This window comes from Mirounga angustirostris, unplaced genomic scaffold, assembly GCF_029215605.1.
Source record: "Mirounga angustirostris isolate CCGP_5_RB_7025 unplaced genomic scaffold, mMirAng1.0.hap1 SCAF_3, whole genome shotgun sequence".
NCBI classification, from domain to species: domain Eukaryota; kingdom Metazoa; phylum Chordata; class Mammalia; order Carnivora; family Phocidae; genus Mirounga; species Mirounga angustirostris.
In genome coordinates, this window is record NW_026991711.1 from 39,823,114 (window position 1) to 39,851,071 (window position 27,958).

General features: G+C 35.8%; 1 pseudogene; it reads right to left on the reverse strand.

The window, feature by feature from the left end:
• LOC123839235 (ubiquitin-ribosomal protein eS31 fusion protein-like) overlaps positions 1 to 27,273 on the reverse strand; it is a 66,473-nt pseudogene extending 39,200 nt beyond the window's left edge.
• Between the last annotated feature and the right edge of the window lie 685 nt (positions 27,274 to 27,958).

Here is a 27,958-nt window from a genome sequence, read left to right on the forward strand (position 1 = left end):
AAAAACTATTGGTGGTGCTCTATTTCTTAGTCTGGTGGACTGGTTATACGCTGTTCATTTTACCATTAATCTTTATGTCATTTAGGCTGCTAAAGTGTCAAAAAGGGAGTTCCACATTCACTCTATAACTGACTTCAGTCTGGCCTCTGCCTCCTTCATTCTGCTGTGCTTGCTTAATTTCAGATTGTTATTCAATTGCTATGCACACCTACATCCTTACCATTTGCTAAACCATGAAGCCACTTCCATACTGGCACATTTTTGCTGTCGTGAGTTCCTAGGATCCCTCTCACCCTGTGGTTGTCCCACAGCCCCCACCCCAAGATACCACACCCCTTCCAAATCTAGCACTTAAGTGGCTAATACTTGGCATAAGAGAGGGTCTCCTTGACCCCGTTCTGGGACTAGAACAATATCTATTCTGATTAACTGGTAATATTGCTAGTCTGGTTGCTAATTATGCTGAATATTATTTTGGCTTATATCCATGTCACCAGCTATGTCCATGTTGCCAAATTTATGGGTCATTTTGTTTCCCCCATCTAACTTTCCTTTATGATAGTATCACAAATGGTTATCCCCTCTGTCTTGAAGGTATCTGCCTTCCAAGCTCTATTACACCACACCCTTCTGAGTTTCCTTTGGGACTTTTCAATAGTTTCTCTTTTTCTTGACCTCCAAACTTTGAGTTTCCTCATGACATACATTAATATTATTAACTATTTATCTCCCATTCATAATATATATAACAACTACATTCCCTTTCATTCATTCATACAATATTCACAAAACGAGTATTTATAAGCTGCACCAGGTGCTGAACTAAAAATTGGCCCTGTCCCTTTCAGTCTGAGGGTGTAGTGAGGGAGAAGGGCAAATAACAATAAAACTTATAAATAAAAATTGTGAAGGTTGCTGTAAAGATCTGGATTCTGTGAAAGATATAAATTGAAAAGGACAATTTTAGATAGGAGTCAATGATGGATTTGATTTTAAAGTTATTATTTAATTCAATATGTTACTTAGTTTATTTACTTCTATATGCATATGCCCTGACATTTATAGTTATGACATAACCAATGCATTAAGTGATCATATCATGTAGGATTTTTTTAAATATTTATTTATTTAATAATATTTATTTATTTGAGAGACAGATTATGTGCATACTGGGCGGGGCGGGGAGCAGAGGGAAAGAGGACGAGGGAGAAAGAATTTTAAGTAGGCTCCACACCCAGCCTGGAGCCTAACTCAGGGCTCGAACTTGTGACCCTGAGATCAAGACCTAAGCTGAGGTCGAGTCTTATGCTTAATCGACTCAACCACCCAGGGGCCCCATATTTATGTAGTCTTTTAAAGTTGTTTAGTTTTTATTAGTTTCTTCCTGCTTTTCTCCTACACTTCCTTCACTTTGGTTATCATCTGCCCTTCATCTATGACTTAGTGTATCCTTTCACATCTTTGTCTGTGTTTCTACCATATCTACATTTATGTCTCATTGCTTTTATTTATGTATTTTTTTAGAGAAGGAGAGAGAGATGGGAGGAGGGCAAAGAGAGAGGGAGAAAATCTTAAGCAGGCTCCACGCCCAGTTCAGAGCCCTTCATGGGGCTCCATCACACGACCCTGAGATCATGACCCAAGGTGAAATCAAGAGTCACACACTTAACTGACTGAGCCACCCAGGCTCCCCTATATCACTTCTTTTAAAAAATATTTATCATATTATTTTCAGTATTCTAAATCTAGTTTAAAAAATAACTTGGAAAAACCTCTCTAGCTTAAATGGCATAATTCTAACCCATGCATTTTAATGAATGTGCAATATTCCATGGGATGAAAAAATGTCAATCATTTCTCTATTGATGGGCACAAACTTTCAGTTTTTGTGAATAAGAAAAACTGGCGTATCAAACATATTTATAATGAAGCTTATGTATTAGTGCTTTTATTTATTTTGAGATCTATCTGCAGAGGCTTTTTGTTTTGTTTTGTTTTTTAAGATTTTATTTATTTATTTGAGAGACAGTGAGCAAGAGAGCTCACGAGCAGGGGCAGAGGGAGAGAGGGCGAAGCAGACTCCACTGCTGAGCAGGGAGCCCAGCCCAGGATCCTGGGATCATGACCTGAGCCAAGGTAGCCGCTTAACCAACTGAGCCACCCAGGCGGCCCTCCACAGAGGTTTTTGATCCATCAATGTGTGTATGTCTTTGTGTTTTAAATAGATATCGCCAATGTCCTTTATAAAAGAGCTGGGACATGACATGTGTTCACCAGTAGAAGAACCATCCTTGAACATCTTTAAGAAAAATCTTTACTGGCCTTTTCTAGTCTGTTTGGTCCCAGACTAATAAGACACCTAATGTTGCCATACTATAGTGTCATTAAAAGAAACTATATTTACAAGAATGAAATGTGGGGCCTCTTCCTTTTGGTGTCTATGACATTTGTCCATTCTGTAAATCCCATAACATATTTTTTCTCCAGATGAATTGATTCATAGTCTCCTTTACCCCTAGTATTGGACGGGGCAGACATTTACATTTGTATGATGAGTGTATGTTAACAGGCCATAGATGTTGATAAACAACTTCTGTCATTTCAGCTGCCACCAAGGAAAAGAGGAAATGAGAGTGGGAGCAAGATAGAGAAGTCAAATGATTTTCCACAGTTGTCTTGATTCCTGTCTTCCTAAGCACCTCAAATCAGGACAAAAGCCTCTCAAACAATAAAACTCATTTTCCAAACTTTTGGTGGCTAAGAGAAAAGGTCAGCTTCTTTTCCAAGGCAGATTCCATAGTAGCCAGAATTAAATAAAATGCTTTTTTATGACCTAGACATATGGTATAGATTAGGAAATGGATAAAAATGGGTTCTGATTGGCTGGCTAATATTCTAATGAGATAGATTAATCAATGTAAACCACATAGCTCAGTTAAAACTGCCTTTCAAATTGCCAATTTCATTTTCTTCCAGCAGAGAAAATGCCAATCTTTTCCTATGTAGTAAAATCGTCTTGTTGTAACAACGAAGAAACTCCAGAGTTACTGTTATTGTGGAACATCTGGTAACTACAAGATGTGGCTCCTCAGAGAAAACCACATCGCTGGAAAATAAGAACTTGTTCAACCTAGTCGTATTTCATGTTTTGTTACACTCTAGAGTATGGCTGCCTCATAATACAGTAATCACTTTCCTTCGGCACCGTAAATGAACCACAGACGCTACAATGTGCTCTAATTGGAGCAGCTTACCATAAATAAATCATCAAAATAACAATATACGCATAAAATATAAAATAAAGGTTGGATTGAAAGGTTGGATTGAAAAACATTATAAAATGATTACCTAAATGTCATGCCTATCACATTTATTCTTTAAGAAATAGGGAGGTAGTCTGGATTTTTCTCCTGAACCTCGTTATTTTTCCAAACTGTATCATTTATTTCAAAATTTATCCCAACAATGAAATTACAACAGATCTGGAAGGGTAGCAACCTCTTTTATATGATTGTCAACTGCCTAATTTATCACATTTGACTAATTTATCAGGTATCAGATTTATGATTTGACGTCACAACAATTTAAAGGTTTGCCATGTTTCTATTTTGAATAAATGTTAAACTTATTCCTGTATATGGTATTGTCTTCTATTCCTACAAACATTTCTTTTTTGTATTGATTTTATACTCCTAAAAAATAATCAAATTTTATTTTGTTGAGCTCAACATTGAAACAGATAAATAAAATCGATCCTGTATTTTGTTTAGTAAATTCTTCTACAGCTTAAAATAAATATTTTTTGCATTCTTTGCTCACATAACCTTGTCAGTTTGTTTAGAAGCACAAAGGCATTAAGAATAAGATAGTAAGCAGTTTGGATATCATGCATCAATGATGAGTTAAGTTTTTGTGTGTGAGAAAAACAGTGTTTGAGAATATTTAGGATATAGATAATACCTGATTTGTTTAAATCTAATAGAATCTCTTAGAATAATGACATGTGAAATCTAAAAAGTTCAAATACCATTTGAGAACTTTTTAAAAATGCAATTATGTTTCTTAATGTAATGAGATTAACTTTCCCTTGGCTGGAATGCATGAAGAAAAATCCTAGATTTGAAGTAGCAATAAAAAGGCAATAGAAATGTTTGTTGTTGTGGTTGTTGTTTTTAATTTCCATTATCAGTAGAATTTTTTTTTTCACTTGAGTGTTTGGCCACCAACATACAAACGAGTGTGAAAATATTGTGTATGTGTAATTGGTAAAGATTTGGCACTAGTACTTAATAGGATATATATATATATATATATATATATATATATATATATATATATATATATATATATATATATTGCATTTGGCACTTCTAAGCCTATGTTGTGCTTATGCGCTTGTCTTGTTTTTCTTTCTTTTTTTTTTTTTTTCTTTTAGGCCAATAGCTTTGAGAGCCTAAGCCTTAAAGAGTAGTAAAACCTATCTTGAATGAGTTCCCAAGGACCTAAAAATTGTAAGAACCATTGTGAATGCAACATAGTCTATCATTTTCTCTGTTGTTTATTGATTAGTAACATCAGCAGCATGGTTATATGTTTATACAAAATTATAGTTGAGAAATAAACTTGAATAGCTTTAGATTTTGGAAAAACACCATGCATTGATTGTGCTATAAAATATACATACAGATTAAAAAACAACTTTCCACAAAGTCTATTAGGCACTGTTCCCAGAATTAGCATACATCTACTACTTCCTAATTTATTCCGTACTAAAAGTTTTCTATATTCCAAAGGACAAATGATCAATTGGTCATTTGGGTGTACTCCCAATTGCATTATTGTCTTAATATCTGTCTGTGTGAAACATAGTAACTAAAACTTATTTTTGATATATTTTTCTGCATTTTGACTGTGTGGTAGGCAAATGACACAAACTAAGCAACCTTTGAAATATTATGGATAAAAAATGATTTAATCTTTGATTTTTCTAAAATAAAATCTGAAACAAATTAATATACTTACTCATTTTAATTTTCCAATAATTTGCCTTATTTTTCTTCACTTTTAGAATTACATGTGATCTTATTAAACCTAAATTAAATAAAATATTTGAACATCTACAAAATCCAGCATACACTCTAATTCAGTTCCAATTAAAACAGTGTTCTCTTTATGCATGGAAGAAAACAGTGTGTTCATCTTAGTTACTTATCCATTAAGATTTGGTCTGTGTCATTAAGACTCCTTCAAAGCAAGGGTGTAATTCTTTCAACTGACGAAGCAGATGTCAAATTAAAAGAATGTGAAATTTGTGTCATCATTTTATTGACTCAGAGCTTATGAAGATTCAGCGAGTTATTGTATTGCTCACAAATGTCTTCTTTCTGCAGTTATGACAGACATAAATTAGCAAGGCCAGGACAAAGTAGAGCAAGTCATGATCATTTTAAATTAAAACATCCTAAATATTTCTGTACTAAAAATTTCCAACTACAATCCAGTGGATTTTGTGCCTGAAAGGTGACATCCGATTGTGACGAGAATATGGATTATGTATGATTTAGTCTCTAGGGCCCAGTCTGCCTTTCCTACCATCTGATTAGTATAGACAGGTATTCAAGGAGGGGAAAAATGCAAAGTGAGCTTTATTTAAGTTTTAATGAAATCGTTTGCTCCTCCTAGCAGTTTTCTATCATATTAGCAATGTTTCTTCATAATGCATGAATATTAAACTTATCTAATACAGTACAAAATTATCTTATTAAGAACTCCCATCTTATAATAGTGGGAAAGAGAACTAATGCAATAGAGCACTAATTCGATTTCATCAAAGTCACTGATACAGAAAAGCAGCTCATTTTTCTACACAAATGTCAAAAATATTTACCATGCTTCATTTCTAAGTATTTCTCCTATAAAACTGAAAATATTATTCTAGCTCATTGTATGACAGACTGAGGATCTAGCTATAGTCTAGCGAGATAAGCCAGTCCAGACTTAGCTCTGATTAAGAGGGTTGCTGTTTATTTAATGATCCGAGGAATGTGTAAAAGGGAGACAAATCTGGAGAATGAAGAGTAACATGAAATTATTTGACGGAAGATTCACAACGAGTTTGGAATATTTGGAAATGGAAAAGTTTGCTACCTCAGGGAATGAGAGAAATGAAACATAAGAATTCCAAAGATAAATTTGTTTTATAATTGCACTGCCAATATGGCTGTAAAAGTAGAGGTCATGGATATATGCATGTCCTTACTGCTACAAGGATGTCCATTTCTCAACTAGTCCTCACATTACTCCTACTCTATTTCTGTTTAGTTGGATAGTCTGCATAAAGGATTCCATACATGCCCTTTATCACCAGCTTACAAAGTTATTTCTGCTACATGAGAAGGTCTTATTCAACCCCAAGTAAATGTCTTTCCTCATTCAAAATTCTGCTGAAAACTATTTCTTCCCTAAATATAGTTTTTACACAAGAATGGAGGCCCTATGTATTTTCTAGGAAGCCATAAATAAATAATTATTTGAAGGATTAAAATAACTTGATTATGGAAATAATATGCCTTGATTATGAAAGTGTTATCTGTAAATACACCAAGGATAACATGAATTTCAGAATTAAATCAGATCAGCTTTACCAATATGTAAGAAAATTATATGTTTTACCTGGTTTTACCTGTCTCAACTACTATAGTTGAAGATGTATCAAATGTGTCAATTTTCTTTATTATATATTTTAAAAATTTACCACCTTCCATTTCCTCCACTTTACATCACATTTCAACTTCCTTTAATTTTTCTATTCATATCCAAAGCCCAGTTTAAATGTTATATTTTTTTCAAAAAAAGATATTATTTATTTATTTAAGAGAGAGCATTAGTTGGGGGGAGAGACAGAGGGAGAGGGAGACAAGCAGACTTCCTGCTGAGCAGGGACTGCCCCCCTCCAATGCAGGACTCCATCCCCGGACCCTGAGATCATGACCTGAGCCAAAGGCAGACACGCTTAACCGACTGAACCACCCAGGCACCCCAATGTTATCTTCTTAATATATCATTTTGAAAATCCAAGGTTGAATAGTATTCTTAATATATAAATAGCTCCATTATGATCGATACTACTTTATATTATAGTTATTTATTTATGACTGTTTCTCTCCCATTAGAATGCATTTCTGTGAGGTAATAAATGTTTTTCCTATTCTCTAATCGAAAGTATCTGGCAGAGTGTCTGACACATAATACATATTCATTAATTGCTTTAATTTTATTTTAATTAGCAACAAGCATTAGTTCAGCCTTATTTCATCAGAAAACTAATTTCTGGGATGCCTGGATGGCTCAGTTGGTTAAGCACCTACCTTCGGCTCAGGTCATTTTCCCAGGGCCCTGGGACCGAGTCCCACATCGGGCTCCTTGCTCAGCAGGGAGCCTTCTTCTCCCTCTACCTGCCGCACCCCCTGCTTGCGTTCTCTCTCTCTCACTCTGTCTCTGACAAATAAATAAAATTTTAAAAAAATCTTCAAAAAAGAAAACTAATTTCGAATGTATCCTTTACTATTGTAAATATCTGTGTGGTACTAAAATAAAACTGATTTTTCCTCTTTTTAAATGTTTTTCTCTTTACCTTCTGGTTACCCCATATGATGCCCTTTTAACATTCCACAATTGCTTTCTCCAAGGCTGGGCTCAAAAGTAAATGGACATAAAACCACTATTCCTATTTAGTTTTACATCTCTGTACATCTTGCAAAAAACTTAGTAAGATGGCATGCACACAAGGGTGGTAATAAACACCTGCTTACTGAAGAAAGGATCACTTAGTGTTTGCTTATGGAGATTTGCATTTAATAAGACATTTAAAGCAAAAAATATGAAATAAGAACTGACATTTCAATTGTGCAGACTAATACTCTATGTAAGGAAGAATCCATGATTTAATCATTTGGGGCCTCAAATAAATTTGAATCTATGTTAAATCAGGATTAAAGGAGATTAAATTGTATTTAGCTTTTTACTCTATATGTGTGTATGTATATATTTATATATATATAATACATATATTTTAATACATATATATATATTTTACAATAGTAGTCTTCCATTTGACTGCTGGTCATGTGTGTCTTGTTTTATTTTATGAGTTTATTGCACACTTCCTAATGATGAAATACTCAGTGTTTTATTGAGAAAAAGTGGATAAAGTAAACAGTTCACAAGAAGTTATTCCTAAAACACCTAGGATAATGGGAAAAAAATTGTGAAAGTTTCTTAGATGTTAACATAGAGAGGAAAGTAGACTTATTAGGAAATTTCTATTTTAAGTAAGAAAGATAACTCTCACCCATTCTTTCTAGGCATTTTCTCTGAATTGTACTCTTTATCCACATATTCTTTGACCAAGAAAATAGACTAAGATATTACTGAGGCTTTTTATGCCTTGGACTGAGAAATATTGGTTTTACCCCGCTGATTCTTTAAGTTTAAATATGCTTATTTTTACTGGGACATGTGAAAATGATGGTAGGAGAACTCTCATTCTGTCTCTCCATACTTCACCAGCTCAAGAACTTCCTGTTAAATTAAGTAATGCCCATACTAACCTACAGATATTTTCCCAAGTCTAGATAACAGAGAAATTTTTAAAATTGATTTTAGGATGAAAGTAGTTTTCATTTACAAATTTTAAGTTGACTCCACTTTGGAAAATTTAGACTTCCTCTTTTTTATTTAAATTCAACAAATATTCTTTGGTTTTTGTTATTTTTTTTTTTTTTTGCTGTTGTTGTTTTGTTTTTTTGTTGATCATGAATAAATCAGTTTTCAATAGTCCAAAGTATACATGCATCCCTGCTTCTGCCCTCAAACACTTACTACATACAATCTGTTTGGCTAGAGATAAGACAAACATATAGCCCATATAAAATAAACACATAAGTTTAAAAAAATATATTACATAAACATAATTTAACACAATTGCTATTGTTTTGTAAATATCTTGATGCGGTAACTGTAAAATAATATTCTACCCTAACTTCCTTGAAAGGATAAATCTCCTCCCTCCTCCTCCTCTCTTATCCATCTGCTCTGCTCCCACCCATCATATCCTTCAAATTACAAGTCGTATCATACTGGTGAACTTTTTTTTTTTTCACTATTTCAGCCCACTTAACTGAGTTTTGATTGAATGATTATTGTTATAGGAAAAGAAAAACAACCACCAGTTGTGAACAAAAGACGTGAATCTGCTACAATTTATTCACTCCATTTACTGTTGATGGTATTTTATATTATTTCCATATGTGGCTATTCCAGGCAAGTCATTTTGGACATTTATTACTTGTCTACTGGGGCACACATGTACAAATTTTCTCTATTATAAATATGCAACAGCAGAATTGCCGAGGCATTAATAAAAAGACTGCAATTTTAATATGTTATGTTAACTTACTTTTTTTTTTTTAAGATCTTATTTATTTATTTTCGAGAGAGAGAGAAAAGCGTGAGCAGGGGGAGGAGCAGAGGTGAAAAAAAATCTCAAAGACTCCACGCTGAGTGCAAAGCCCGACTGGGGGCTCCATATCATGACCGTGAGCCAAAACCAAGAGCTGGTCACATAACCGACTGAGCCACCCAGTCGCCCAAGGTTATGTTAACTTATTTTCTAAAATAGTACTAAGTTTTACTCTCACACAGAGTATAGATTTCCTGTTGCTTTACTTAGTATGTTCAGACTTTTACTTTTTACCAATGGATGTTTTATGTACCTTACTGATTGTTGATAAAATATTGAGTATTTATTTCCATTCTACTGTTATTTATTATCTTTCCATAAAGTTGTATAGTATTTTACAGAAAGACCTTGCACTCCTTTTGGTTCTTGATTCAACTGCGGTTCAGACTGAAAACAGAAATACCCTATTTAAAAAATAAATAGATTTAACATAGGGAATTAGATACTTATCAAATTGTCTTATGGGCTGAAGGATTAAATTTTAAGAAAGGCCGGGGCGCCTGGGTGGCTCAGTCGGTTAAGCGTCTGCCTTCAGCTCAGGTCATGATCCCGGGGTCCTGGGATCGAGCCCCGCATCGGGCTCCCTGCTCGGCGGGAAGCCTGCTTCTCCCTCTCCCACTCCCCCTGCTTGTGTTCCCTCTCTCACTGTGTCTCTCTCTGTCAGTTAAATAAATGAAAAAAATCTTAAAAAAAAAAAAAAATTAAGAAAGGCCGTTACTGCAGCTGTGGTTCGGAGTATCAGGAAGCTGTTACTGCTGCTGTTGCCAAAGGAAAACCACACTGGACAAGTGTTGAAATAAATGCCAAATATGGAGCTGCTCCTGCCCCAGGTGCTGCATCAGCAAACAGATTAGCGTCCCTGTCCCTTGACCAGAGACACAGGCATCCAGTCTCCAAGTGCCAAGCCAACTCTGTACTGTATAGTTACTTCCTTATCCTTTATTCTTTATTCTATAAAAACTTTCTGCCCACTAGTTGATAAATTTAATCATCTAAGAAAGTCTGCTCTGTTTTTTCTGCCCCATAGACATGTCTGTTTTTAGTTTTCCCTCTGGTCTTTCTGCCAAGCTTCTCTATGGCAAATAAAGAAGGAGGACTTTGTTTCTGGTGAAATAATTGGCCCCAAATGGAAAGCTTTCTAATCTAGCCATAGGCCCTACCAGCCTAAGATTAAAAATAAACCTTTGGGTGCCTGGGCAGCTCAGTTGGTTAAGTGTCTGACTTAGACTCATGTCATGATCTCAGGGTCCTGGGATAGAGCCACACATCTGGCTCCCTGCTCAACGGGGAGTCTGCTTGTCCCTCTGTCCTACCTCCTGCTTGTGCTCTCTCTCTCTCTCAAATAATAAATAAAATATTTAAAAAATAATAGTAAACTTTTTATTAGATGCCTATAATATTATCTTTTAGTCTCTCTGCCTCTCCCTCATTAGGACCTAGCTCATAGATATGAAAAAAAAACCTTGAGAAATGCTGGTAAGGAAGATTCTGGCCCAATAAATATTAGAAGTAGATTTAAAGAAGTAATCTGTAAACAAAATGAACAAGTAGGTTTTGTGTGCAATCCAGTAGTTTCGAACATAGAAAATATCATAGGGAATATAGTCAATGATATTGTGAAGATAGCATAACATAGAGAGAAGTTGAATCACTATGTTGTACACCTGAAACTAATGTAACATCATGTGTCAACTATACTCAAAACAAATAAAAGTACATCATGGATGGACCAAGAGGGTATAATGCTAAGTGAAATAAGTTGGTCAGAGAAAGACAAATACCATATGATTTCACTCATATGTGGAATTTAATAAGACAAATGAACAAAGAAAAAAAGAGACAAACAAAAAATAGACTCTTATAGAGAACAAACTGGTGGTTGCCAGAGGGAAGGTGGGGGGATGTGAAAAATAGATAAAGGGGATTAAGAGCACACTCATCTTGATGAGCACTGAGTAATGTGTAGAATTGTGGAATCATTATATTTTATACCTGAAATTAATATAACATTATATGTTAATTATACTTCAGTTAAAAAAAAAAACACTAGGCCACATTTGTCTACATATATAATTGATTCCTTTTAGTCTTATTATATCAATTATTTTGAACTTCATCTGATTCTCTGGGCTATGAGTTCATTCTCAACAGTCAAAATTTTAACGATAATTTTAGTTCCATTGGAATGTTACAGTAGATGAGACATTTATGGGGCAATAGGCATAGATATAAAAGTGATATACTTGACAATTGTGGTTTATTTTAATTCCCCAATAAAAGATTGAGAGCCTGTTATAAACATTCTATGAGGTGTAGGAGATTTTTGAAAAATGGATATAATTCTTTACCATCATTCTATCACCGCATATCAATATATTGGTTTTCTTTCATATACATGATTCCTTGTTTGTTTGACCTCTGAGAGACTGAATATTTCTAGACAATTAAACAGATTTTGGCCCTCAAAACTGATAATCCTATTTTCAATTATAGCAATGAGAATAAGGGGCCTTCAGTAGCTAGATGCATTTTCTAGATGGTATCAGTAACTTTCCTTTCTTTGGGGTCTAAGCCCAAGATTCAACCCTCCAACCCTAGGGTTACCTTTTCTTCGTTCCATATCTACCTGCTGCATTCCGTGACTGCATAGCTATTAACAAATGCATGGCATGGATACTGCTGTAGATTAGGAAAGGAAAGAACTTTAGTTACACTTAAGGATTTTAAAATTATTTTCAATCAGTCTCATGAAGAGACAAACACTCTGGGTCAAGTTTCACGTATTCCTTTTTCTTTCACATTTTCCTTTGATTTCTTTTTTTGCTTTTATTTTTCATTTCTATTTTTCTAAATTGCTCTAAACTTTTAACTGAAGTATATGTATCTGAAATATAATATTATATTAATTTCAGGTGTACAACATAGTGATTCAACATTTATATACATAATTGCTCCCCATGATAAATGTTTGCCATCTGTTACCATACAAAGTTATTACAATATTATTAACTATATTCCCTATGCTGTACTTTACATATTGTGACTTACTTATTTTATAACTAAAAGTTTGTACATCTTAACTGCTTTCACCTATTTCACCCACACACCCCCAAGTTCCTCCCCTCTAACCACCACCAGTTCTCTGTATCTGTAAGTTTGAGTCTGTTTCTCTTTGTTTTGTTTGTTTTGTTTTGTTTTCAGTTTCTGCATGTAAGTAAAATCACACAGTATTTGTCTTTCTCCGACTTACTTTTTTCACTTAGTTATACACTTTAGGTCCATCCATATTGTCGCAAATGGCAGTATTTCGTTCTTTTTTTAAAAAAAACTTTTTATTTATTTATTTGAGAGACAGAAAGTAAATGAGAGAGCACACGTAGGGGGAGAAGCAAAGGGAGGAGCAGAAGAGGGAGGAGCAGACTCCCTGCTGAGCAAGGAGCCCCATGCGGGGCTCGATCCCAAGACCATGGGATCATGACCTGAGCGGAAGGCAGTTGCTTAATGACTGAGCCATCCAGGTGCCCCTATTTCATTCTTTGTAATATTCCATTGCATATATGTGTGTATATTATATATATTCACATCTTCCTATTCATTCATCCTATTGGCAGACATCTAGGTTGCTTCCATATCTTTGCTATTGTAAATAATGCTGCAATGAACATAAGGGTACATATATATTTCCAATCAGTGTTTTCATTTTCTTCAGGTAAATACTCAGCAGTGGAATTGCCGGATCAGATGGCATTTCTATTATTAATTTTTTGAGAAGACTCCATACTGTTTTCCAGAGTGGCTACACCATTTTACATTCCCACCCACAGTGCATGAGAGCTCCCTTTTCTCCACACTCTCCCCAGCACTTATAATTTCTTGTCTTTTTGATTTTAGCCACTCTGACAGGTGTGAAGTGATACCACATTGTGGTTTTGATTTGCATTTCCTTGAGGATGAGTGATGGTGAGCATCTTTTCATGTGTCTTTTGGCCATCGTACCTTTTCAGTTGCCCTCATTTAAACTCTATTTTCTGAATCTTTTTAATAGTCTTATCTTTAATTAAATGCAGTCAATAGATTTTTTTTTTTTGCAATGTTTTGAGTATGGTTAAAACTTTCAGGTTCCAGATTTTATTCTAATGCTTAGTTCTGTTCAATTTTAAGTACTAAGTTTAGCTGAGAGAATATTAGGTTTAAAAATGTTATCATAGAAACACAAATTTATCAACATTACTATAAATTTCTCATAGTACATGATCTACTGGATAATGAATTAAATGTATGTATGTACACACACTCACATTTAAAGACTCCTTTATATAGGCTTATGTTGAATGATTTATGTATTATAAATATAGAGCACCAAATGACTTCTGAATATCCAGATACTTGGGACTATATTTTAGTTTTACTGACACACTAATTTTCTTTAGAACACATTCCAGGCCATATACTGACATTAAAATCCTGATTAAGTGTAATTTTTAGAATTGAGTATCCCCTTTCTACAGAAAAATTTCTTTTGTTCCATTCTGCTAAGCCAATGCTCACCTTTAGGTGATGAATTTTCAGTGCAGTTCAAGTCTGTTAACTTTAACAGGGGCTTATTGGAACAGTCATAGTGAACTATGTAAGAATTGTGCCACTGAGACTCAATTATAAGGTAGAATACTGCTCAATCTTGATGGTTACAGTGCAGCTGGGATTATTTTTTTCATCTTTCTTATCTAGTTCTCTGTCTCAAGTTGGTATTTTCATCTAGTCACATAGATAAATTCAGTTATCTTTAACACTTGTGATTTAATCCATATTTCTATTTTATTTCATTCTTTCTTATTCCTAAAATATTACATGGAAGCTAATTTTTTTTTTACTCTAACATTTCTAGCAACACTATGGCCATTTAAAATATATTTTTTACACAAGTAGGACAATTTCAAATGTGAGTATGAACATCTATCGACATCTTAGTTGCAATACTAAACAGTACCAAGATAAAAAGTACCGTTCTGGGACTCTTTTTGTTGTTCTTATATCTTAATCTACAAGATGTTGAATCTCTTGATATAATACTATTTCACAATTTAATGTAAAAATAGGTATAACCATAAGAACATATTGGGAATCAATGACTGCATAAAGATGCATTTTTATCTATCTTATGTTAAAAATAATCTTTCATGAATAATGGATCATTGTGAAATGGAATACTGGGTAAAAGAAAAATAAAAGTGGTAATTCTTTATATTACCTTTGTATTTTTCCTTCATTAATATGGAAGTAATAAAATAAATTTAGTTTATGTGACTATTCAAGCTACAAGAATGAATGGAAACTCGGGCGCCTGGGTGGCTCAGTTGGTTAAGCGACTGCCTTCGGCTCAGGTCATGATCCTGGAGTCCCTGGATCGAGTCCCGCATCGGGCTCCCTGCTCGGCAGGGAGCCTGCTTCTCCCTCTGACCCTCCCCCCTCTCATGTGCTCTCTGTCTCTCTCATTCTCTCTGTCTCAGATAAATAAATAAAATCTTAAAAAAAAAAAAAAATGAATGAATGGAAACTCGAAGAGAGAAGGTACAGCAGAGTATAGAGGAACTCTGGCATCCCAAACCTAATTAACAAAGGAATTGTTGACAAGTAATACACTAAGAAGTGGTTATGTAATAATCAAGGAAATTTCATCATCGGCTAAATATTAAGAGATTATTATTAATCACTTCTCTGTTTTATAATACTATCATGGTTGCATTAAAACATTGGTTCTTTTAGGAATACCTAAAAAAGGACACTGGGTAAAAATAATATGACATCTTTGATTTTCTTTAAAATCTAGATTGAAGGCTTGAGTTAGTTGGCAATTAAATAAGACTGATAGTATGTTCCTAATTTTAGAAGGTGATGATGGTTAATGTGGGTTTATTATACTAATTCTTATTTTTCATTGTAAATATAACTGATCTAAAATTTTCTAGCATATAAGTATTGACATGCCTATTTCTGGATTTCCTGATCAAAAGTTGGAGAGTGGAAAGATTATGACCTTTGGAATAAAAGAGACATAGATTTAAGTCTGCAAGCTTCTCTAGTTACCAGCTGTGGATATTGAGGACATTAGTGAACATCTAGGAATTTTACATTTTCACCTGTAAAATAGGAATATAGATAGATGATAGATAGATACAGATATAGATATATGAATGTGTGATACACACACAAACACACACACACATACACAATTGAATCTTGAAAAACATGCAGGGCAGATTAGGGTCACCAAACCCACACCCAGTGTTTGCTTTTGGCCAACAATGAAAGAACTGAGCAAGACAGCCAAGGCAAAGACCGTGTATAACTATTCAAAAATTGGCCATATGGAAGCCTCAGAAATGAGGAATGGTCAGTGTCCAGCAAGCAAACCACAGAAGTTTAGGTTGCAAAAGCCTAAGATGCAAAAGTCAATGGCATTGACCTTAGCAAAGACAAGTATTTTTAACAAGCATGGATTTTGAGCGGACATAGATTATCTAGCTCTCAGGCTGCTGACCCTGAGCTAAGTGGAAAAAATTTGGCTTAGTATTGTAGATGAGGTTGAGCCTGACTCAGGTCATTTTAGGTATGGGTTGGCAGGACATAATTGTTGCCTTTAAACTTCAAAACAGCTGAATTTTCTATGCTAAAGAACATAGGGAAATTATTGAAAATTTTTATTGTGAGCCTACGTAGGCATCTTTTCAAATTCCACTTTGTTTGGGCCAAGAAGGGCAATTTGGATGAAGCTAACTGCATTCACAGACTCAGCAGTAACAAGCTATGCTCTCTGTACTGTTTGGCATCTACAAAATAAAGGTAATCTTAATGCTAACCAAACTCCTGGCCAGAGAGAGAAGGAAACCACTATAGCACAGGAATAAACACATATGTTTCACAGTTAGGTGTGGAAATGATGCCATTATCGAAAGCCCACAATTTATAATGGGGATTGCAAAAACATGGAGTACAAAAAGGAAATAAAAAATAAGATTTGAATATACTTAATGGAAATAAAAACCACTCAAAGAAAATATATTGACTGGAACAGCTATTATTATTCATTTCTAAAACTTGGGAAAAAATGGCAATGTCTCTAGCCTCTGAGGGAAGAGAGGGCATACATAGAGAGCATGCATCCAAACCCCACTATTTAAAAATCTGTAATATCAAGATTAAGTATTCTCTTAGAGATTTCTGCTAGTTGAATCTGAGTTCACACTGGCAAATCTTGACTTTTTTTTCCCCCCTGGTCTGCCTTCTCATTTCAGAGTCTGAGTCATTGGAACCTATTGGGTTAACGCTAGGTTGGAATGCTGGGTTAACTTTTTTTTTTTTTTTTTTTTGGACTGGAAGAGTTTACTTTGGATTACTGCAGTAGAGTTTGCAAACTGACTTATTTTCTACATTTGGGAGGGGGTGGTGTCAGAGCTGAAAAATTCAAGTGTGTCTTATTAACTCTCTGAGCTCTTTAAAACATAAGACTTGGGCACCTGGGTGGCTCAGTTGGTTAAGCGACTGCCTTCGGCTCTAGTCATGATCCTGGAGTCCCGGGATCGAGTCCTGCATCAGGCTCCTTGCTCGGCAGGGAGTCTGCTTCTCCCTCTCTCACTTCCCGTTTGTGTTCCCTCTCTCGCTGTGTCTTTCTCTGTCAAATAAATAAATAAAATCTTTAAAAAAATAAATAATAAAATAAAATTAAAAAATAAAAAATAAAACATAAGACTTATCAGACACTTTTGGGGCGTCTAGGTGGCTCAAATGGTTAAGTGTCTGCCTTCGGCTCAGGTCATGATCCCAAGGTCCTGGGATAGAGCCCCACATTGGGCTCCCTGCTTGGCGGGGAGCCTGCTTCTCCCTCACCCTCTACTGTTCCCCCAGCTTGTGCTCTCTTGCTCTCTCTGTCAAATAAATGAATGGAATCTTAAAAAAAAAAAAAAGACTTATCAGACACTTTTAACTAAAATAAATCAACTGCTAAGATTTAGAGGGAACTATATGCATTCCCAGAGGAAATAGACCAGAAGCAACTTCTGAAAGACTTGATTCCTCTTAGTCAACAAGAACTTTTTAAAAGATAAGGCCAAGCAGAAGGTAAAATTATAATGCACTCAAATTTCTTTATCTTTTTTTAACTCAAATATGGTTAAGCATTGGTTTCAGATTTTAATTCCTTCATGTTTGACATTATTATATTTTCATCTGCAAGATAATTGAGTTTTTAGACTCTTTTCCCCAGGAATTTGATTAAGTGTTGTTTTTTTTTTTTAAATAAAGTATCCTGTGGTTGACATTTTATTACTGGAATATTTTAACATTATAATTGGATGTTTTGCAGATCTTTTGCTAAACTATACTGGACAAAGTGGTTTAAAAAATTTTGGATGGGAAATTGAAAGATGTAAAATTTTGACTTTGGACATACAATGACTTGGAGAAAAAAATGCTAGCTATCACATTATTCTAATATAACTTCATAAGCATTTGTATTAGTCATAGGTAGTCTTAGGAGGAAACATAGAGGAGCAGTGGCTAATATTGACAAACCTCTTCTTGAACATATCTTAAATGACTCTAATAGATTGCTGGACTCCTCTGAGGAAGACAGCCATGTTGCTGGTTGATCATGTCTAAAATGATTAAGTTCAGTAGGTTTGGATTAGAAAGGGCTGTAGAACGTTTGAAGAGAACATGATTTTCCGTTCTTGAAATGTCCTTCCATATGGAAGGAATTTCACTAGAATAAAATGCCTCAGGGAGATTGTATTTGTTATGGGACGCTAACTGCTATCACAATTAGCAATACTCCCAAATTTCAGTGACTTAACACAATAAAAATTTATTTTTTAGAAGAAGTCAAAGTGCCCTGGGGCCCTGCACTATGCAGTCCTTCTGGGACTAGAATCCTTCAATCTGGGGCTGATCTCTGGTAGATCCTTGGGATTCTTTAAGTCAGCAAGTGCTCAAAGCAGGTGAGGGCCAAGTGGGAGGTATTCATGACTGGTCTGAAATTGACATAACTACTTCCACTCACATTCCATTAGCCAGAATTCAATCAAAATGATACAACTCATGGGGAAATAAGAGAAAAGAACAATGGCACAACTTATGCAAAAGAGACTGAAAAGATGCATTCTACCTGTGCACCGAGGAAGAAAGGGAGGACGAGAGTTTTACTGAGGAGTAACATGCTCTCACACAAAAAGTGATTTGTTATAGTAATCCCAGAAGAAAATATTATGCAGACATAGCCCAGCCTCTTACTATTCAGTTAACATAGGGGTTAAGAGTAAAGTCTTTGGAGTATAACTACTTAGCTCTGAGCTGTAGTTTTACCACTGGCAGACTGCGTGTACGTAGGTAGGCCACTGAACCTCTCTCAGCTCTCTAATTAATGAAAGGGGATAAGAGTACCTGCCTCATAGAATTGTTGCAAGTATTAGCATTTAATGCATTCAATGGCTAGAATGGTATCTGCTCTATGGTAGTTTCATATGCTCGGTTGGATTAGTAGGCACTGTCAAATAGGCTCCTTCTTTACGTTGTTTCCTTTATGTCTGTGTAACAAGCTCAGTTTTAATTAAAGTGTTCTATGTATGTGTGAAAAATGCATACTATTTACAAAACAGTATACTCTGAATACCTACTAAATTTCCATATCAACCAAAGCATTAAGTCTCTTCTATTTTTTCATTCTATCACATCTTTGTGATACTGAAATTGATTAAACATCCTCTTATAATTTTATAATTTTAAAAGTTCTTCCACTTCTAAGGAATTTTATTTAATTATTTTCTACGTGTGTTGGTGCATATAGTTTTATATTTGATATATCTTCTTCATATAATATACTTCTTATCTTTATATTACATGTGTCTTCCTTAGGTTTATTTTCTGTAAGTAAATTTTATCTTGAAAACATCTATTATTTACTTAATCGTTATGTGTTTCCCTTTCTTTTTAGTTACATTTTCTAGTAACTCTGCTTATTTTTTACCTATCCCTCTTTCTGAGTTTTTAAATAAAATTATATAACTAAGTTTTGCATGTTAGTACAATCTATCTCTGTCTTTTAATGGGAAAACCCATTCCTCTCACATTACTTCTAATTCTAGTTAAAAATTATATGTTTCCAGTATAATTTGGTTTACTGTAAATTCTATTTCATGGTTTCTCTTTATTTTTTGCTAGCTTGATCAAATTTTATTCAAGTTTCTTATTTTGTCATTTTGAGGAAGTTATTACTCAATCCTATTTACCCATGCTAATTTATAAATTATTGCATAGTTATCTTCTCCTTTACTGATTACTGCTTACATTGATACTCATAATAAAAAATATACTTCACTTATCTCCTATAAAAACAAGATAACATACATCTTAAATTCAAATGTTTCCTTGTGGCTTCCACAAATCTAATTAAGATATAATTCCATGTATAGTTTTTTCCTCTCCCTCCCTCCTTACTTCCTTTCCTTCCCTTCCTTCCCTCCCTCCCTCCCTTTTTCTTTCTTTCTTTTCTTTCTCTTTTTCTTTCTTTCTTTCTTTCTTTCTTTCTTTCTTCTTTCTTTCTTTTCTTTTCTTTTCTTTCTTTCTTTCTTTCTTTCTTTCTTTCTTTCTTTCTTTCTTTCTTTCTTTCCTTTCTTTCTTTCTTCTTCTTTTTCTTTCTTTCCCCTTCCTTCCTTGCTTGCTTCCTTCCTTCCTTCTTTCCTCTTTCTTTCTTTCCCTCCCTGTGCATTTTTTTAAAATTTTTCTTGCTTTGTTCCTTCCTTTCTTCTCTCATTTGTCCTTTCTTCCTTTTGTTTATGGCTTTGTTGCATACCATGCTTCAAAGCATCAGTTCTTTCTTAAGGCACAAAGTAAAAGCCTTTCTGTATTTGTAATCCTTTATATTAGAACCCTGGGTAAATATGATGGTATATTTTTAGTTCCCCTTCGAAACTAGAAGCCTAGGTATAGACCAGCAGATACCCCTTATGGGATGGTGACTCTATGATTCACTCCATGAATCAGGTGGCCAAGTTTTCTCTTCAACATTCTCTGCAGGCTGGCCTTTACTGTAGGGTTGTTAATACAAGTCCATCTCGTTTGACCAAGAGTGGCAAAATATCCTGTCTTATTCTGTGCCTCCAAATTCGTTAGTACAAAATAATTATGGCACAATGTGGGACAAAGGATTGTCAGCATGAAAAGCATTGTGTCTCAGCTCCGGATACCAACACAATACAGAATTAGAGAGTGGTGCAAACTGACAAACTTATTAAAACAGTAGTGCACTCTCTAGGGGCACCTGGTTGGCTCTGTTGGTTAAGCATCTACCTTCAGCTTAGGTCATGATCTCAGGACCCTGGGATCCAGCCCCGCATCAAGCCCCTCATGAAGCCCTGCATCAGGATCCCTGCTCTGCGGAGAACCTGTTTCTCCCTTTCCCTCTGCCTGCTGCTCCCCCTGCTTGTGCTCTCTCTCTCTCTCTCTCTGTCAGCCAAATGATTAAATAAAATCTTTTTTAAAAAGCAAAACAAACAAACAAAAACACAGTGCACTCTCTAAAGGAGAGTGAGCAGGTTTCCAGCCCCTAGGTTGTTTTGGGATAGGATATTTATTGGGTCTTTCTGGGCCAGGAGGAACTGTGTTGTATAGTGGGGTGGTCTCTAATGGAGGCTACCTCCATCATTTGGGGGACTCCTCCCACAGGTTGAGAGGGGAAGCTTTTGACCCTACAAGGTTTGTGCAGAACCATCATGGCATCCTTTCTCCATTAAGGTTGAGGCTATAACCACAATGCACATACATTATAATGAGTCTAGGGGTTACCCTGGGGCAGAGATGGAAGAGGAGAGTGCATGTTCTGCACCTATGGCCTTTGGTCTGTTAGCCCCAGGGTCTTGGAAGCCACAATGTCAGGATGTTGTGCCCCCCGGGTTCTAATGTGTAAACTATTTAACACTGTCCTTGTCTCCACATTTAACTGTCTATCAGAATTTCTACAGATAACCAATCTATGAGTCTTAGATGCCCCAGATTCTATTTGCCCCAATATCTGGGGATTTGTTGTTTTGACAAACATGTAACCATTTGGGGTGTGACAGCAGGAGTAGAAGTAGTGGAAATAACCTAGTTTGAACATTTTGGCCCTGCCTTCCTGAACAAGCAGCTCTTCATCCTCTGAGAGTTTGTCATTAGATGATTTGCAGTTGGTAGAATAGAATAACAGGAATATGGTCAAGTCATCTTGTACACTTGAGGTTTTCTAACATAATAGGATTTGTTTGAATCATTCAGTCTAAAATTTATCCATGGTTGCTGTGCACTTTTCATCACAAGATTAAAGTCTTTCTTCTTTTGAGACACATTTGATAATATTATTTCTTAGAGTAATTTTGTGTTTTAGTTATTCTTATCTTTTTTCCAGTTTCTTTTTTTTTTTTAGCCTTCTCTTTTACTGATTTTTTTGTAGTTAGGTTTTCCAAGTCTGAATCCTTACTATGCATATATTGTTTCAAACAATTTAATTGCTTTTATTTTATGTTTCATTTTATGTCATTTGCCAAAATTTCTAAACATTTACTGAATTTTCTTTTATTTATTTATCTTTTAATGTAGTGGAAATTTTTTTTTAAAGATTTTATTTATTTATTTGACAGAGAGATACACAGCAAGAGAGGGAACACAAGCAGGGGGAGTGGGAGAAGCAGGCTTCCCGCTGAGCAGGGAGCCCGATACGGGGCTCAATCCCAGGACCCTGGGACCATGACCTAAGCTGAAGGCAGATGCCTAAACATCTGAGCCACCCAGGCACCCCTGAATTTTCTTTTAAAGATAAATATGTTGCAAGACTTCATGTTTTTAATCTCTGCAACATTTTGATTTTTCTCTTCTGTTTATTTTACTGATTTCTATTTATTTATATTTCTTTTGTTGTCATTACCATTGTGGATTTTTACGTCTTCATCAGCACATTTACCTCATTTTAAGGTATTTTTTAAGGATATCATCTGTATTTTTTTAAACCATAAGGTATTTGTCTGAAATCTTCATGTTTCCTTTTTATAATTCAAGTTTTAAAATTAAGTTTTCATTGATATTAATTTTAAAAATTTACTATACAAAAAAATGCAAGTTGTTTTTTTATGATTATTCCCTATCTTTAAGAATGACTGGCTGCTTATTTTCCCAAAACCTTTAACATTCAGTATTCAAGGAAGGGTACTGATTCTACTTCTTTTGACAGTTTCCCTCATTTTGATTCACACTTTTAAGTGTTTGTCAGGAGAGGGAGGCAAGATGGCACAAGAGTAGGGGAACTTGTTTCATCTGGTCCCTTGAATTTAGCTAGATAACTATCAAATCATTCTGAAAACCTATGAATTCAACCTTAGATGTAAGCAAAGAATTGCTGGAATTCTACAAATAGAAAAGCAACCACTTTTTGCAAGGTAGGAGGTGCAGAGAAGTGAATCAGAGCAGATATGTCAAAAGAGAAATGGTGGGGGGAGGGAGCCTCTGTTAGCCAGCTGTGGGAAAATGATATAGCCCTGGAGTGCAAAATTGGAACCTTTAGAACTCTGCTCTACAGAGAGACAGCCCTGAGAGACAACCCCAGAGGTGCTCAGGTGGTGAAGTGGAGCAGAATTCTAAGTGAGACAGTGTGGTCTCAGGATCCCCGGGGTCACAGGAAGAATGGGGGGGTGCTTGAGCCAGCAGAGGTCCCAAGCATTGGAGCAGGGAACCCGGTTAAGATCAGTGAGCCAGGGAGTGGGCTCTCACCTCGGTTTGCCATAAACTTTGAACCCCAGCACAATCGGACATCCTCTTTCTGTACGGGGATCCTGTAAAGGGCAAAAACATGGCAACCCTCATCCTTCCCCTGGGAAGGGCAGTGAGGGTGTGGACATGACCAGGCGGTCCTCTCCCTGCAGGGCCCTGCAAGAGGCAGGTCCACAGTGACCCTCCTCCCTCCCCTGGGAGGATCAGCTCAGGTGCACACTGCAGGCGTCTGCGGAGTTTGGTGCACACAAAAGTGAAGGCTGCTTTTCCCTGAGAGTTTACTGAAGAGAGGGGGCTGTGATCTTTGAGCTCTGGGGCTGGAGATCAGGGTGTGGCCATGTTTATTTTCATTCTCTAAAGTAGCAGAGAAAGCCTTCACGGAAAAAAAGCCACATAGAAAGAAGGAGGAATTCACAACAAAGGAAAGAACAGGAGGTAATGCTCTCTGCCATAGATCTAATCAATACAGATATAAGTAAAATGTCAGAGCTGTAATTCAGGATAACGACTATAAAGTTACTAGCTGGGCTTCAGAAAAGCATAAAAGACACTAGAGAATCTCTTAGTGCAGAAATAAAATCTAATTGGGGTGAAATTAAACATGCTTTCACTGAGATGCACTCTAAGATGGATGCTTTAACAGCTAGGGTAAATGAGGCAGAAGAGAATAAGTGACATAGAAGACAAGTTGATGGAAAGGAAGGAAGCTAAGAAAAAGAGAGAAAAACAACTAATGGATTATGAGGGGAGGCTTTGAGAAATCAGTGATAACATAAAGCAAAACAATCTTAGGATTATTGGGGTCCCAGAGGAAGAAGAAAGAGAGAGAGGGACAGAAGGTATATTAGAGCAAATTGTAGATGAGAACTTGCCTAATCTGGAGAAGGAAACAGGCATTCAAGTCCACAAAATCAACAAATATCAATCAAAACCCTGACACATAATAGTGAAGGTTGCAAATTTCAGAGATGAAGAGAAAATTCTGAAAGCAGCTCAAGACAAGAGGTTCCTAACCTACAGGGGTAAGAACATTAGACTGGCAGGAGGCAGTCTATTCTGGGAGGCCAGAAAGGGCTGACATGATATATTCAGTGTATTAAATGAGAAAAATATGCAGCCAAGAATACTTTAGTCAGCAAGGCTGTCATTCAGAATAGAAGGAGAGATAAAGAGCACAGGACAAACAGAAACTAAAAGAGTTGTGATTGCTACACCAGGTCTGCAAGAAATATTAAAGGGGATCCTGTAAGTGAAGAGAGAGCCCAAAGAACAGATCAATGAAACTAGAAACTGGTTCTTTGAAATAATTAATAAGATCGATAAACCCCTGGCCAGACTTATCAAAAAAAAAAAAAAAGAGAGAGAGAGAGAGAGAGAGAAAGGACCCAAATTAATAAAATCATGAATGAAAGAGGAGAGATTGCAACCAAAAACGAGGAAATAAAAACAATTATGAGAACATATTATGAGCAACTATATGCCAACAAATTAGGCAATCAAAAAGAGATGGATGCATTCCTGGATACGTGTAAACTATCAAAACTGAACCAGAAAGAAATAAAAAACCTGAATGGACCCATAACCATCAAGGAAATTGAAGCAGTAATCAAAATCTCCCAACAAACACGAGCCCAGGGCTGGATGGCTTCCCAGGGGAATTGTACCAACCATTTAAATAAGAACTTATGAAGCTTTTCAAAAAATAGAAATGGAAGGAAAACTTCCAAACTCATTCTATGAGGCCAGCATTACCTTGATCCCAAAATCAAAGACCCCACCGAAAAGGAGACTTACAGGTCAATATCCCTGATGAACATGGATGCCAAAATTCTCACTAACATCCTAGCCAATAGGATCCAACAGTACATTAAAAAGATTTTCACCAAGACCAAGTTGGGTTTGTTCCTGGGCTGCAATGGCAGCTCAAACATTTGCAAATCAATCAACCTGATACATCACATAAATAAAAGAAAGGATAATAACCATATGATTCTCTCAATTGATGCAGAAAAAGCATTTGACAAAGTACAGCATCCTTTCTTATCTCTCCACAGTGTAGGGCTAAAGGGAACACACCTCAATATCAAAAAAGCCATCTATGAAAAGCCTACAGCAAATATCATTCTCAAGGACCTTTCTCCCCTAAGGCCAGGATGCCTACTCTCACCACTATTGTTCAACATAATACTAGAAATCCTAGCTTCAGCCATCAGACAACAAAAAGAAATAAAAGGCCTTCAAACTGGCAAAGAAGTCAAACTCTCACTCTTCACAGATGACATGATATTCTTTTTTTTTTTTTTTAAGATTTTATTTATTTATTTGACAGAGAGACAGTAAGAGAGGGAACACAAACAGGGGGAGTGGGAGAGGGAGAAGTGGGCCTCCCACCAAGCAGGAAGCCTGATGTGGGACTCAATCCCAGGACCCTGGGATCATGACCTGAACCAAAGGCAGATGCTTAACTATTGAACCACCCAGGCGCCCCCACCTTGTTTTTAAAGAGATGACATGATATTCTAGGTGGAAAAGCCAAAAGACACCACCTCAAAATTGCCCCAACTCATACAAGAATTCAGCAATGTGGCAGGATATAAAATCAATGCACAGAAATCAGTTGCATTTCTATACACTAACAATGAGACAGAAGAAAGAGAAATTAAGGAATCGATCCCATTTACAATTGTGCCAAAAACCATAAGATACCTAGGAATAAACCTAACCAAAGAGGTAGAGGATCTCTACCCTAAAAACTATAGAATTCTTATGAAAGAAATTGAGGAAAACACAAAGAAATGGAAAAACATCCCATGCTCATGGATTGGAACAATAAATATTGTTAAAATGGTTATGCTACCTATAGAAATCTATACATTCAATGCAATCCTTATCAAAATACCATCGACATTTTTCACAGAGCTGGAACAAATAATCATAAAATTTGTATGGAACCAGAAAAGACCCCAGATACCGGGAGGAATGTTGAAAAAGAAAACCAAAGCTGGTGTCATCACAATGCCAGACTTCAAGCTATATTACAAAGATGTAATCATCAAGACAGTATGGTACTGGCACAAAAACAGACACATAGATCAATGGAACAGAATAGAGAACCCAGAAATGGACTCTCAACTCTATGGCCAAATAATCTTTGATAAAACAGGAAAGAATATGCAATGGAAAAGGACAGTCTCTTCAACAAACAGTGCTGGGAAAACTGGACAGCCACATGTAGAAGAATGAAACTGGGCCATTTTCTTACACGATAAACAAAGATAAACTTAAAATGGATGAAAGACCTAAATGTGAGACAGGAATCCATCAAAATCCTAGAAGAGAACACAGGTAGCAACCTCCTGGACCTGGGACACAGCAACTTCTTATTAGACAAGTCTCCAAGGCAAGGGAAACAAAAGCAAAAGTGAACTATTGGGTCTTCCTCAAGATAAAAAGCTTCTACACAGCAAAGCAAATGGTCAACAAAACTAAAAGGCAACCTACGGAATGGGAGAAGATATTTGAAAATGACATATCGGGTAAAGGGCTGGTATTCAAGATCTATAAAGAACTTATCAAACTCAAAACCCAAAGAACAAATAATCAAAATGTTCCATATTACTTGGCATCAGGGAAATACAAATCAAATCCACAATGAGATACCACATCTACTGGTCAGAATGGCTAAAATTAACAAGTCAAGAAACAACAAATGTTGGTGAGGATGTGGAGAAAGGGGAACACTCTCACACTGCTGGTAGGAATGCAAGCTGGTGTAGCCACTCTGGAAAACAGTATGGAGGTTCCTCAAGAAGTTAAAAGTAGAGCTACCCTATGATGCAGCAATTGTACTACTAGGTATTTACCCCAAAGGTACAAATATATTGATCTGAAGGGGCACCTGCACCCTCAGTGTTCACCGCAGCATTGTCCACAATAGCCAAAGTAGAAAGAGCCAAGATGTCCATCGACAGATGAATGCATGAAGAAGATGTGGTATATATATATATATATATACACACACACAATGGAATATAACTCAGCCACCAGAAAGGATGAATACTTACCATTTACATTGACATGAATGGAACTGGAGGGTATATTGATGAGCAAAATAAGTCAATCAGGAAAAGACAATTATTATATGGTTATAAAGAAATAGTGTAGAGGATCATAGGGAAAGGGAGGGAAAACTGAATGGGAAGTCATCAGAAAGGGAGACAAACCATGAGAGACTCTTAACTATAGGAAACAAACTGAGGGTTGCTGGAGGGGAAGTGGGTGGTAGGATGGGGTAACTGGGTGACAGGCATTAAGGAGGGTGTGTGATGTGATGAGCATTGGGTGTTATAGGCAACTGATGGATTACTGAACTCTACATCTGAGACTAATGATGTATTATATGTTGGCTAATTGAATTTAAATAAAAAAATAAAGTGCTTGTCAGGTGTCCTTCATAGAATATAAAAGGGTTTTTTTTAATTTTATTTTTATTTTTTTTAGTAATTCCATTAGGATTTGAGGAGAGTAAAATAACAATAGTCTTTCTCCATTATTTGGAAAACAGGTCTATTAACCTTAAAAAAACATAATCCGCTAAAAAAACAGTAACACACTCTGTTAATATTATATCAAGCTCTGTTTGTTTTCTCA